The 14,920-nt window shown below is 43.4% G+C and overlaps 1 non-coding gene and 1 pseudogene across 1 annotated transcript; one reads left to right on the forward strand and one right to left on the reverse strand.

The window, feature by feature from the left end:
• Positions 1–6,237: 6,237 nt before the first annotated feature.
• Positions 6,238–6,311, forward strand: TRNAD-GUC (transfer RNA aspartic acid (anticodon GUC)). The gene has a single exon. It is a non-coding gene; the product is annotated as a tRNA-Asp (tRNA).
• Positions 6,312–12,494: 6,183 nt separating this feature from the next.
• Positions 12,495–13,351, reverse strand: LOC147955664 (small ribosomal subunit protein uS2m-like; annotated as a pseudogene).
• Between the last annotated feature and the right edge of the window lie 1,569 nt (positions 13,352–14,920).

The raw sequence follows: 14,920 nt of genomic DNA on the forward strand, positions 1-14,920 counted from the left end.
CCTTTATTGGCTATGTCATCCTCTGTTTAGTAGATGTATGGTATGGTATGGTTACTAGGTAGTGTTGCTCGATACCCGAGCTTGCACCAGTATTAGCTGGCTATTCCACTATTGCCAAAAGAATTCTGGCTATTGGCTTTCCAGCTTTCACCTCTCTGCAGCTTCTGGAGCTGCTTAAGCGCTTAACTTCTACCAAAGTGTGGTATACATTGGATGGAATTAGAGTGGGCGTGGCTACCTACATCGGGCAAGAATAGGAGTCGTATTTCGTTTTGTACCACCGAATAAGATAGCGAGAAATCAGATCAAGAATGGAACCTGTGGACCCTCCGACAGTACGAGCCCTTGTTCGCTTGGTTGCTCAACCCCTATCTCCCAGGCTACGACCTATCGCATTGCCTTCGATGAGTCTATATCGGATGGGTGTTCAAGTCTTTTGAAAAACCAGCCCATTCTAGTCTATCTGTCCCACTCTAAAGAAGATAGTGAACCTGAGGTTGTGCTGTCTCCAATCCCACGAGTCCAATAGGAAGAGCTAGTCCTCTAAAGTAAAGTAGGCGAATTATGGCTAAATCAAATAATTCTTACTTTCACGGCCATCAAACATTCCAAGACATCTCTTCAAGACTATCCGACTCAGCTCTGCGTAGGCAGAGCCAGGAACTAGATCCGTATCCCATGATCAGTAATCTTACAATTACACAACCACCAGATCCTTTAGGTTTGTTCGATCTATCGATAACTGATAGACAGACGCCTTTGACACTTCCTCCAGGTGGAGTTGATTAACACTCTCATGGTTGGTCGATGGAAATAGCAAGACGAGACAGACATGATAATCTGAGAAATATATGTGGTGATCCCTTAAGCAATATCTAAGAATTCAATGTGTCCAAGATTCAATTGATTGGTTGAAGCCAAGGTCTCGAGCTAGTCCATCTTCCTATATGATATTCTTAATAATGCGCAGCACCAAGCCTGAAATTGGGGAATGAATTGAATCGATTGCCTTCCTTTCCTGGACTGGACTGAAACTAATAGGCTGCTTCCTCGTCTGTACTTCAACTAGGAGGTTGTTGATATCACTCTAGATTCTCGAAAGGATATTGGATTGATTTCAAATCAAGGAAACTATTGAAATCGGGTAGCGAACCTATTGTTCCTTATTCTTTTGTCCTCCTCGGCTCTAGTTGAACAATGCACACACCCCGCTTTAGCTGCACATAATAAGGTGATCCGTGAGGCGGCTAGCTATTAGTTAGTGCGATGTGCAGTGAAGTGAGAGATCTCTCTACTCTAGTAGACCAGATGAAATAGCTGCAATGACTAATGTTTGATTGGGAAGACAGAATACATACGTTGACGTGCCCAGTCGAGCTACCGTAAGGTAGTCTAGTTAAGGAAAGGAAACCGGCTATTCCCCTCACGCTAAGGGTGCGATTCCTTACTCTCCCACAAGATCACACTAAATACAATAGGTGCGTGATCTACTAGATTCTTATAGAATCAATTTATAACCTTAGTTGATAGACAGGAACCACCATCCCATAACAAAAAAGGGGGGCGAAGGTTATTTTGTACCAATGAAGACGGATTTCTCTCTCGAGCTGCTCAAAGATCTTTAAGTGGCTTACGAGGTAGACTTGATCATGATCCATATCCAACCTTCTCCCATCTGCTTCTGTCTCTAAAGATTAGAGTCATCGACGCGATTCAAGTCCAGTGCTGATAAAATCCTGCTGTCCAGTTCGGGAAAGCAAGTGATTGATTAGTTCCATTGGTCTATTGGCTTCAGCTTCCAGTCTACCTCATTTCTATCAAAATGATCTGGTGTCTATGTCCATGCCTGAGGTTGGTAAACCCTATATCTATTGCGGGGTGGTTTGAGGAAGGGACAGCTTGTAACCCACGACTTACTACTACGAAGATTCTGGCGGAGAGCTTTTCACATATAGATAGGTCGGGATGAGGAAGCTCCGTAGTCAACTAATAGATAGAAAATCCACCTTGTGAACCGTGTTTGTCTTAAAGTACTGTCTGAGAAGGAATATACCTGTTCCAATCCCTCTAGTGGCTATACTGATTGACATAGGTAGCTTTCGTAGTCAAAGCTCACAGGGCCAAATGCTCTATTGGAGTGGGCACGAACACACACAATCAAGGTTCGAAGAACTTCTACTTCACGCCTTGAGGATTCTATGACGCTCACTCAATGGTGTTGTGGCGATTGCAAGCAATCAATAAACGAGGAAGCCAAATTATGGATCCAGGAAGGCTGCATCAGAAGGAAGAGTAGGTGTTGCTATGCCGTTGGCTGGGACTGAGACAGAGAGAGGGGAGCATAGCCCCTATGATCCCGGTAAAGAGTTCCAACTAAGCTCTTCTCAGGTTCTTTCTTTCTCTTCCATTCTTATGTTTATATATTAAAGTGTAGTTTTCTTACTATAATATAATAATATTAATCTAATATGCCCATTGGTGTTCCAAAAGTACCTTACCGGATTCCCGGAGATGAAGAAGCGACTTGGGTTGACTTATACAATGTTATGTATCGAGAAAGGACACTTTTTTTTTAGTTCACTGCCCTATACATAGAAAGAAGTGCTTTTCCACCGGTATCAACATTCTATCTGGAATCAGTAGCGATAATTGTTGTATTGTGAGCCAGCCCCGTAAGACACTACGCACCTCCAAATTCTATATGATTTTTCCAATCATTTCATTTATACGACCTGCAAATAAGATAAGATCTTGGCTCGCCCTACAAAAAAAACAACTATATGCCCTATAAACTTGCTTGCTTCTTCGAATCTCGAAATAACATATAGAAAGTGTTTCTGTGATGAGACCATTCTCGATCGATAAATGCGATAGGAGCCTATGTGTTTCACGGGCAGCCGGCCAATAGGGGAGGTTGTGAATCCGGCGAACCGACCGCTTTAAGAACGTGATTGTCTTCTCTCACTCAGTTATCAATTGACAAAGATGACCCATTCTTTTTCGCCCTAAAAACGACAATGGTATGGTACTTTTTCTTCCAATCGAGATTGTGTGGGTGTCCGCTCATGTTCACGTTACATGCTAAATAAGGCTTTCGTTGGAAAAACCAACGCCGACGTCAAGATCAGTCTCCTTTCCTTTCTCTTTTCGGGAGCAGAGCTGAAAAAGATGGGAAATTCCAATGATTCTTCGTTCATTATCATGTCGATTCCTCACAATCGCTCTTTGTGATGCTGCGGAACCATGGCAATTAGGATCTCAAGACGCAGCAACACCTATGATGCAAGGAATCATTGACTTACATCACGATATCTTTTTCTTCCTCATTCTTATTTTGGTTTTCGTATCACGGATGTTGGTTCGCGCTTTATGGCATTTCAACGAGCAAACTAATCCAATCCCACAAAGGATTGTTCATGGAACTACTATCGAAATTATTCGGACCATATTTCCAAGTGTCATTCTTTTGTTCATTGCTATACCATCGTTTGCTCTGTTATACTCAATGGACGGGGTATTAGTAGATCCAGCCATTACTATCAAAGCTATTGGACATCAATGGTATCGGAGTGCGCCTCTTAACGAGGGTGATTTAAGTGCAACGAAATGTACCGGTGGTTCGCGAAGCATCTGGCTTACCGGTCATCTCCCATTCCCGTCGTCGAGAGACTAAAAGAACTATAGCATGCCAGAAACGGGGAGTTGAGGTGGTTAGACCTATACCCCGAAATGCTCCCAGCATAGGAGCCTATGGTTCCATTCTTGTTATTGCTGGAGGTACACATACCTCTTCTCGGTGTGGTGGAGCGATATACGAAAAATAGATGCTAAGCCTGCAATGTCCGATAACGGGGCTTCAGTAGTGAATCTATCGGCACCACAGCAGTGGCATACAACTTTGGACCTAAGGGCAGGTCCCGTTACCTTTCGGAATGGGGGATCCCCGTTGGCAACAACCACGGTAGTAGTTGCGGAACTACTGGGCCAAGAGAGGACAACCTGTTGTTCCTGCTCCTCCTTCTTCGCTTCGGGGACGGAGGTCCTACGGTAGGTAAGAGCACGCACAAGCACTTGACCGAAGGGGACCAGCGCTTCTACTCCTCCACCGAGGAGCCGTTCTTGCGAGAAGCAAGGGATGTCGTGAACGGTGGGAGGTCAAAGAAAGAGAATTGACCTCTGAATACAGTGATCCTATGATCTAGATAGACTCCGTCCTTTTTTTTTTTAGATAAGGGTGACTCAAGAAATTGGGGGTGGGACCTGCTGGCATAATGCAGGCTGGAACGTGGGAATTCGAGGTCTCATGAACGAGTTTTTTTTCGTGGACAAACATACTTTCCGGTCTTTTTTATGGATCCTTTTAGATCTACGGGCCGGCCGTTCACATGAGCATAGGGAATCTATACTCGAGCCTTCGACTTGGCCCCTGGCAGGATAGGTGAGGAATCACTCTTGAGATCTGATCTATTGGGGCCTACAACTTCGCCAAAGCCGACTAGCATCCCTTTCCGTGGTGAACTGGCCGTCCCATACCTTCATTTTGTCTCATGTGTGTTGAACATTGTCTTCCTCGGTTCCAGCTTCACTGATGTAGGTAGGGCTGGGCGAGAAAGGGTCCCCTCTTGCCTATTAGTAAGCGGGCCTTCGATTCCACCGGGGTCTTACGGTCTCATAGAGGGGGGAGAACTACCTAACTAAAGAAGAATAGTGCTCTTTATAAATAAGAGTAGGCGTGGAGAGCTTTTTGCGGGGAAACTTGCAAGTCAAGTTTGGGGGGAGGCGGGCGTCGACCCAACCTTATGAGTATTCGGACTATAACAGTTCCGATGAACAGTCACTCACTTTTGACAGTTATACGATTCCAGAAGATGATCCAGAATTGGGTCAATCACGTTTATTAGAAGTTGACAATAGAGTGGTTGTACCAGCCAAAACTCATCTACGTATGATTGTAACACCCGCTGATGTACCTCATAGTTGGGCTGTACCTTCCTCAGGTGTCAAATGTGATGCTGTACCTGGTCGTTCAAATCTTACCTCCATCTCGGTACAACGAGAAGGAGTTTACTATGGTCAGTGCAGTGAGATTCGTGGAACTAATCATGCCTTTACGCCTATCGTCGTAGAAGCAGTGACTTTGAAAGATTATGCGGATTGGGTATCCAATCAATTAATCCTCCAAACCAACTAAACCGGGGAAGCTGAAGCGGAAATGCAATTCTCGGGTGAGGGAAGGGGGAAGCTCCAGGAAGGCTTCGCTCGCTCGCTCAAAAAGCTCTAACGCTCGTTTACGAGTGGAGTGCATAAGCCCTTATTGAAGTAGGGTGAGGCCTTACTACACGAGCTCGTAAGTCAAGCACGGAACGAGCCTTGTCTACGAAGCTTCGCTTCATCATCTTGCTTGCTTCTGGCGAAGCTTAACGCACTATAACATAGGCATGCATGATGGTATGGTAGGAAGACTCCTTTTAAGGCCGACCACTACATAGGAGCGATAGGAAGCCAAGCCGTCAAAAGGAAAGGCGAGCAGCCCTTATTGCAATAGCAAACGGCCTACTTATAGCCCTATTTATACCCTTTCTCGGGGACTTCAACGGGCCTTACAAGCTCAATAAATTGCAATTCTTCACCTTTTCCTCAGACAGTGGGAATGCATTTTCTTACTTGATTGACATTGACAGATATGTGTACCACACCGAACAAGCAATATGTCATATGCTTGATGTACCAGCCAAGCCAGCTCTTTTTTTCTCAGTTCCCTTATCCTTAGCGCAAAAGTAAAAAGAAAATGAAAGAGAGTTTGTATTTGCAAATGAAAATGAATATGGATCTAAATAAATTAGATAATCAATAAATAAGAATTGGAATAATAGAAAAAATCTCCTTCGCCCCTTATCTCTTCATCATCGTCGGTTCCGTCACTTGTGGTATTCGTTTAGAATCTTGTTGACCCTACTCGCTTACTCCTATTTTCCTTATTTCTTTTTCTACATAATTAATTAGAACTTTCTTGAAAGAATGGGGTTCTCTCTGGGGGGGCGCACCCTCTCTTCCTTTTTGAGAAAGATGGGCTTGTTTTTTTTTTCAATAAGTTCTATTGCTTTGACACATTTAGTATATAACATAATATATATAAGAAAAGTACTAAAGGCGAAGGGCATTCTGTTGTACAGCTACTTTGGTATAGTTACAAAGGTAACCGGTAGGTGACTGTTGAATCGACAGTAGTTACGAAAGGGGGAAATAGCTCAGTTGGTTAGAGTGCTGGTCTGTCACGCCAGAAGTCGCGGGTTCGAACCCCGTTTTCCCCGCCCGATCTTTCTTTCTTCCCGAGGTCATACCTCTGCCACTTTACCCTGAGTTTCACTAAGGCATATAACCCCATTCGGGTAAGAGGAGCAAGCAGTGGGGAACATCTATTTATATGCGTGTTAGCATCAACAGCATCTTTTTGAAAGTAAATTACATCGATCCTCGGTGCTAGGTACTCAGGTAAGTAAATCCTGAGGATAGAACTAGAGCAAGTAAGCTCATCGCACTATCAAGTCAGTCAGGAACTAGTCTGCCAAGCTTAAGAAGAAGTGAAAAGTAAGCAAGTTGTCATCTAGTGAGGGCTAAAAGACACGGAGAACATCCCCCCTCTATTTGCCAATAGCTTCCGCCTTCCTCTCTTTCATTTCATGTCGGTTCAGCCGAGCCAATAGATTCCATAGGCGGGTCAGTTATAGCTGTAGTAGCCTTTGATTAGGTCCTTTCAATAGACTTTCCGTAGCTATAATTCGATAGACTTTCCGTAGCTCAGTACTGCTGATCGTTGACGCCCGCAACTGTACTTACGGCTGTACTTGTGAAAAGAGATAGAGCCGTCTCGCTATGACTCAAAGATGGTCAAAAAGCTAATAGATGGGCCACAAAAGGTAGAGGAGAGGGGGTAAGAAGAGTAGACTTACTACTGGATACAAGATAGGGTATACAGCTAAAAGGGTGAGATAGAGGAATGAAATGAGCCAGTGAAACGGTCCACGACCACAAGTATTGAGCTATAACCATAAAACTTGGGGAGTGCCTCAAGAAAATCCATTGAAATAGAAGACCCAGGTTGTAATGGAACAGACAAAGGTTGAAGAAGACCAGCAGGAAGGGTGTGCTCACTCTTGTTGAGTTGACACACATTACAGTGAAGAACAAACTTGGAGGGAGAAAAAGAAACCAGAAGGGACCCATTGTTTCTGTGCAAGTCGAACAATGATGGAAAAGCATCCAGTATGTAGCCGACATATGCCAACAACCCAAATGCACATATGCTAGTTAAGTTGAAACTCCTAAATTAAAGCGCAAGCAACAAAACTACTTTTTTGAAGGCGCGGAGCGTTGAAGAAGAGCATAGCTCGATTAACACAACTAGGGGCAATATGGTTCATTTTCCTAGAACACCACAACAAATGTCCCTACCAGCTGTTGCCAGTGAAGCTGAAACCATGGCTACCCCTCAACAAGCCTCTAGCTCTTATCCTAGGCCTGAACCGCCTGAACCTCCAATTACCGTACCATTGGTACTGAATACGACCACCACTCACACCTATTCCAGACCTTTAAACCCCTGACCACCTAGACCTCTAGTAGCAAAGCAACTAAAAGACCCAATCACAAAAATAACCCTCTCTATCCCCCTCAAACCTTGGCACGAACACTTGTTTCCAGCCACCTATGGCCTTCCTCACAGCTCAAAACATGATAATATTAGACCTAATCCTGCACCTCCACCACCACAACCAAGACCCAATTCAATACCAAATATCCCATTTTCCCAACCAATACTTTTGCCCTATGCTGGAAATTCCATGAAACCAGAAGTGCCAATATATACTTACCTTAACCAACCGCTTCCAACTCAACAGCATGACCCGTACCAATACCTGCAAGAACAAAGGCCGCAAAATCAATATCAATATGGGCAGCAGATACATCAACCTCCTAGAGTTTCTTTTCCAATATTTGAAGGGGCCAGGTCTTGGATACAAAAGTGTGAACATTACTTTTCGGTGTACCAAGTTACGGATTGGTACAAGGTAGAACTTTCGGCTATGCACCTTAGGGGGAGAGCTGAAAGCTGGTACAACAGTTTCTTAGTGAATAGGGGACAAGTATCTTGGCAAGAGTGAATTCAAGAGATTGTAGAGAGGTTTGAGGTAAGAAATGTGGTTGGTGTAGTTGATGAGTTTAATCACTTGAGGCAAAGAGGAAGCCTAGAAGAGTACAAGTCACACACAATTGGCAGAATTGAGGGCTGCCATGTTGAGGTGCAATCCCTATTACGATGACAACCTTTTTCGACAAAGTTTTCTTGGGGGGTAAGGGTATTGTAAATAGAGATAGATGTTTCGTCCGGCTCTGAGAAACAATTCGGCAACCCCGCTCTTCCCTTTGCCTCTTCCACATCTATTTTTGAAACTTGATTCGGTTGAGTTTGAAGCAAGGATCTAATCAGATAACGCTTTGTTCTCCAATGAATGGAGGTGGAATAATTTCTTGAGATAGAGAAAGCTACATCTCGACTTTATTTAAACGAAAGAAAAAGGTTAGTCCTGCTCCTAGACTTCCAATTCCAAGTAGTAGTAACGGAAAGGAACAGGTTTAGGAGAACTTTTTTTATGTCTTTCTTATAGCGATCGCTGAAAGTCAGTCAATGCCCTGGCTTCAATGAATGAAGACCGATGGGCTACGAAGTGGAGATGATGTCGTCGTGTCATTGCTCGTGATGTCTTCACCAGGATTTGACTTACCAATGTGAAAGGTACCGTGCCAGTGGTTCTATCATTTAGATAGAGAGTGATCTTTCCTTCTTGTCGAAGAAAGATATGACGTTGGGAAGGGAAAGGGAGTAGAAACGTTTTCGTAGCCTTGGGGCGAAGGGCTGAGAGTTCCGTGATCCAGTTCTTTGAGCATACATAGGTTGAGGATGGAACTCCTATAGCAATCGATGTGGAAAAAGGCAACAGCCGAGAATACAAAGCAGAAAAAGCGAGTGAGATCTTGACTTTCTATTATCATACAACATAGAAGTATTTAATCAAATCAGAAAGAGCCCTGGGATTTGACCAAAACGGCATAATTGAAAGCTCTCGTCTCAGTCGCTCGCCTAAGAAAAGGTACCGGGTTGCTCCGTGATGACGAATAAGCAACCCAGCCCAATCCTTGCTTTCATAGAAAAAGGTGAATTTACTCGAATATTCGTTCAATGACTCAATATTTAGTAATCAAATCATGCGTTTGTTAGATCATTTAGTGAGAAATAAAACGAGAATAAAGAGAGAGTCCTCACCTCAATATCGACAACAATGACCTGGCAAGTGAAGTAAAGTAAAAGCAAAGTAGAGCCCGGTTGATGTCAAACGTTTTCAAATCTTACCCACCATATCCATTCATGCACGTTACTAGATGAAAAGTAAAAAATAAAGCAATGATGGTTTTTATCAGAGCCACTTTACAACCGGTTTAGCAACTTCTTCATGCCCCTACGAACGAAATATTTGGAGTTTGACAACTGGTTGACGCCGGTTGATACTCGAATGAATATATCGCCGGTAGATACTTGCTTTTCTAATGAGGTAGACACTTTTGCATGTTAAGGTTTCCACTTCAAACCATCCAGATTTACACTTCAATTTCTCGTTGTTGACACGGTTTACACTTGACTTCATTCAAACTGACACTTATGTATCTATCTAGGCGGGCGGGCACTTAACCAAACTCAGGTTGACACAAACTATACAAAAGTCTTAATTAGGGTGTTTTTTTCCGATCAACCCGAAACTCCGAACAGAACCGACCCTGACTAGACCTTTTCCCAAGCAACTCCGAATACTGGAAAATCTGAATGAAATTCGATAAGAGAAATCAGAGCATGTTTCTAAATTTGTGATAACTACTTATTTATGAGTGAGAAATGCTTCATGCGAGCACCCTTGGCGGCCTGCTTTTGAGACAGGGAGGCCATGCTCGTATCTATGCTTTTCATCATTGGTCTGGTCTACTCGTACCCCACCCCACAAGGTACATCTTCGACTACCGTGCTTCTTATCTTGACGCTATACATTCAGTTCAGTCAGTCCCAGAGACTTATCCTTCAGAAAAAGGTAATCCACCCATATTGGACTTTTCTTCACCTGGCCTCGCGGATTCAATACCGAATTCTCTTCGCATACCGGCCTGCTAATTCCGGGATTAGCTGTTCTCAATGACTGGTGGATGCCTCTTTTCTACCTTAGAAATCGTTTTTTTTTTATGTACCTTCTCCCTCTCTACACCTTTTTTCCGCCTCGCCGCCCAGAAAGACCTATAGAAGAAGGAAGAATTCAATCCGTATACTCCAAGCGCCGTAACTATCGCACTTTCCAAGCAACCCTCCAATGAAGAAAGTGCAATTGAAACAATCAAGAACGGAAAAATAATTAGACTCCCTCGTCAATTGTTTGGATTGGAATTAGGCTCCTCTACTCTAGTCGTCCTCTTCTATTTCGGGCAGTAGCTCAGCCCGTTCCGGGCCTTCCTTTACTGAATCTATTAGTAGTTGCACTTTTCGACATATGCCTTTATTTAGGCATTGGTTGTAGGCATCCCCTTCTCTTCAAGGAATTTCTGCGCCCGGTTCCTGATCAAGTGTTGGAAAAACCGGAATATGATGCTTTCTACTTCAGCAGTAGGGTTGGCCTGAAGCCAGCCCATAGAATAGATACGGGCGTGTTCTACACAGGAGTTCTTGTAGAACATGTTCCAATCAAACCTCTTTCCCTTCGTCTCCGTTTTCAATACGAACAAGTGTCATCCTCTTCTCCCATCGTTTGGATGGAATACCCACGTGGAGCTGACCTTCACTTTTCAGAGACAGGGGCAAGCCGATAATTTGTAGCCTCCCTGGTTGTTTTCTGGAAATTTCAGTAGAAGTGAAGCCCTGTAGGAGCTCCCTAAGGACTCTAGCTAAGACCTTTTTGAGACCCTGGGTGACTCGCGTGGACTTATCCCCTCTCGGTAAGCCGAAGACCATATCGTCTGCGTAGCGTGCGTAATAGAAGACTACGGCCCCATCCTCTCGGACCATTACCCTTTCAAGCTTGGCATCCAATATATGGAGATAGCAGTGAATGAGGACAGGTTCAATCGGGCTTCCGAGCGGTATTCCTCGCTTCTGGCACGTGTAACTCTTACCTTTTCTATCTACGTGTGGTTTTCATGAAAACCTATTTTATCAACCTATGGACTCCTTTCAATGACAGAGTCTTTGGAGCAAATTGGTTCAGGATTCTAAGGTTAGAAAAGAGTTACCACTCAAGGGAGGAACAGGATATGTGGAAGGCTATCCTGGTGGCTCAAGACTGACCGGTATACCTGGACCAGTCTATATTGAGCCATATTCATCAATTCGTCAGGCAATTTGGCCTCACACAATGTATCCCTGTTCCACCAGACGCTTAATCAACCCTGGAACACAAGAGAACCCTTCTTATCGAAGAGAATTGCGTATTAAACAGATGAGAGAAATAGCCCTAAATATGTGCATCGAGTAAGTCATTACCTTCTATTCGATCTCCAGTATCGCTCATCAAGTACTTGATCAGATTCCTCTTTTTTCTTGCAATTGCAAAGTGTGGAAAAAATTTGTATTTCGGTCACCATGTCGTAGCCAATTGGCTCTGCCCCGCTGGAGCCATGCTACTTCTTCTTGTTCAAACAGGTTCTCGAGCAGCAGTCAAATTGACTTCCCCTGCTTGAGCGTAATGCCGCCCCTGGTGTGGTGGAAAAAGCCTCGTTTTCTATTCCTTTTAAAGCTGCTGATGCGAGCTACCGAACAAACAAGATTAGTACAAAAAGCCACAACTAGCACTAGCTTTCGTGATTGCTTCTTCTACCTTTCTCACTCCGGTAATTGCTCCTTCTCCAAAATATCACTACGGGACAAGATGAGCTAATAGAAAAAGTTAGGGCAACAGATGATAGCGACTCGCCAGACTCGAACTGGCATAGGCGGATCGGATCAAACGAAATTAGCCTTTCTTCCATCAACAGGAATCGCTTTGATTTCGCAGTTTCAAGAGGATGGTGGGGGCAACCTCTCTACATCTGCGGGCCGGTAGGCCAGCCAACTAACTCTTCAAATGAAGAACTGATTACTCCACATCTATGAACCTATCATTCCCCGCCCTTGCCCATTATTTCTTTTTGTATCACGCTAGGACTTTGCCTCTTTTTTTGAGGAAAAATATGGAAGTAGAATCTCCTCTCTTTTAGAGGCGTCTTCCAAATCCAATTTAAGATCAATGAGGTCTTTCAGAGAGCCGCTGCTCTTTCCATTAAATTCTAGGATCTCTTCGATCCTATGCGCAAAAGCAAGGTGTGAGCCCGCGACCCCTTCGATCGCTCTCAGAGTCAATCGGCCCAAAACCGGGTTATGAGCTCAACGAAAAAAAAAGTATTTTTAGAAATTGCCTGCAAAAACCGCCTTGCGAGCGTTAGCGTCAGCGTCAGCGCCATCTCCCGATGGATATTTTTTGCGCATCTCCAATAGCGCCTTGGCCCTATTTTCTTCTTCGTCTATTGGGGAAGAAGAAGAGGTGGAGTAGCAGGCGGATCTCATCACCTCCTGCGGACTTCCCCGTACTCAAAGTGACTCTGAGAGATTGCGCTTCTCTACTAATCGCATTCTGTTCAAGAATCACTGTTTTCATGATCGAATGACGAAATAGATATACGAACTGTATAGGATCATTCGCTGGGATGGGATAAGTGATTCTTTTATAGGATTCCCATGGGATCGTAGAATCAACTAAGGATGGAATAGGTATTTGTGATCGATCAGCTTCCAGTATGACCGAAGACTTTCTATCTGCATTCAGAATAACCACACAATCAGGTTGTTGGTTCAACCCAAAATTGATCTTCTTCTTTCTTGAACGGAATTTTTTTTTATTTGCAAAAGATTTGGTCAAAAACGCCCCGATCTTCCATTGAGAATCATCGAAACAATGAGAATTCACATTTCTTAAATAGCTTCTTAAATAGCTCGCCATTCTTCTCGTTATCTCATAAATAAATAAATGATTGGTCTTTAAAAGAAGGAACGGCCCTTTTGACGACTGGGAGATCCTATAAAATGAAGAGCGTTTCGTAAACAAATCAGTGTCTTGTCTGAATCGAGAATAGCAATTCCATTTCTTGAACCACGGATATAGACTTTGAAATGGTGATCAGCTACCCGACGGCCGAGATGTGCATTCGTACAAAGTAATTTAGTACAGACTATCGAAAGCATTGTCATTTTGCGATTTGAGTCCGGAGATACAGGTGGTAAGTTATGGGTAATGCGGGGGAACTTTAAGACGAGATAGAATACCTCAATATGGGAGTGGTTTAAGTGAGAGAATAGCTCCCTTACCAAACCAACTGAGCTATTTGCCATGTTTTTGACAAATGACCTAACTTTGATGTGATGTGCCCGGCTAGCCCGGATCATTCTTAGAGCAGTCGAGGTTACCGGAATTACGGCCTTCCATACAAGAACTGGCACTATTGTAACTCGCTATGGGCCTCCTGCCTTCTCGAAAGAAACTGGCTTTTTGAAGAAATTACTCTATTTTACGCATTTAGTTGAAGCGGATTCAAAGAGCTCTATCGAGCAAGGAAGGAGTATACTATACTGTAGCTGGATAAGCTAGATACCAAAACTTTGATAAAGATTGAGGCAACCCATTTGAGGAAGAACCGGACGGACCCCCTGTGGAGGATGGCATAAACAATCCTTTGACGAACTTTCTGGTTAACATAGAATCTATGAGTTTTTTCTTCTAATTACTACTACTAACATTATTCAATCTGGTATCCAAGAATTTATTAAGCTCATCCGCAAGCACATGTACACATCTTGGATTTTACCGTCTTAAGATGGAAGAAGATTCGTTCTCCTACCCATTTCTAAGTTAAGCAAGAGATAACTCATAATTTGATATGCACTCGCACCTCGCATCTTGGGTCACTGGAACCTGATGATAATTACTCACTCCTTCATCCTGAGAAAGGATCTTGGCTATGAAAAAAAATGGATCACTAGCTTGCGCAGCAAATTGAATGAAACTTTCGTCCGAAGTAAACATTTCAGTCTGGTGTTCGTTATACCATTTAAGGGCATCATCTAAGTTCGAGAACTTTGGATACTTAAAGGCTGCAGCACATGCTAAGTGTTGACTGAGATTCTTTTTTTCCGACAGGTGGTTTTGTGCTGTGAGGTTGAGGATGATCGGCAGAAAAGAGTAATAAACTTTTTGACAAATCACGCTCATGAAAATGCAATACACCTGAACGGTAGATTCTACCACGGAAGTCCATGAATGCTGGCAAATAGAATTGATAACCTTCGTATGCTGACGCAAGTCTTATTAAAAAATCTTCATAACTAGCCTGCTGCACCTGTTTTAATAATTTATTTAACAGTATGTTATAGCTACAAGCATTATTAATACCTTTGACGTTATTGAAGTAGCACTCCCTCAATATGTCTGAGGCTTCTGTCGGATTCACGCGAGCCAGAGCATTTGGTAAAAGAAGCCCACAGACTCAACTAAACATTGACGATTCTTTTCCAGAAATCTCAAGAGCCTTTTGTTTATTTCAAACGCTTGAGACTGAAGCCCATTCAAAATATCACACATCTGCTTGTATTCTTTTTTATGTAACTTTATATAGAAGTGGTTTAAGTCATGGGAAGTTAATAGCCGAAAGTGATTCTAGATATCCCCCGTGGGTTTGCATAAGTAACCTCCTATCAGATCCGATAATGTATCAGGATCAGACCCCCCTCTCTGCTGGTTGCCAATCCAAGGGTTTGCAAAGCATCGGAAGATTGAGTTTGATAGGGAGCAGATTTATGTTC

The sequence above is a fragment of the Triticum urartu genome, unplaced genomic scaffold, assembly GCF_056163025.1.
Source record: "Triticum urartu cultivar PI428250 unplaced genomic scaffold, HENAU_Tu73 scaffold1, whole genome shotgun sequence".
Lineage (NCBI taxonomy): Eukaryota > Viridiplantae > Streptophyta > Magnoliopsida > Poales > Poaceae > Triticum > Triticum urartu.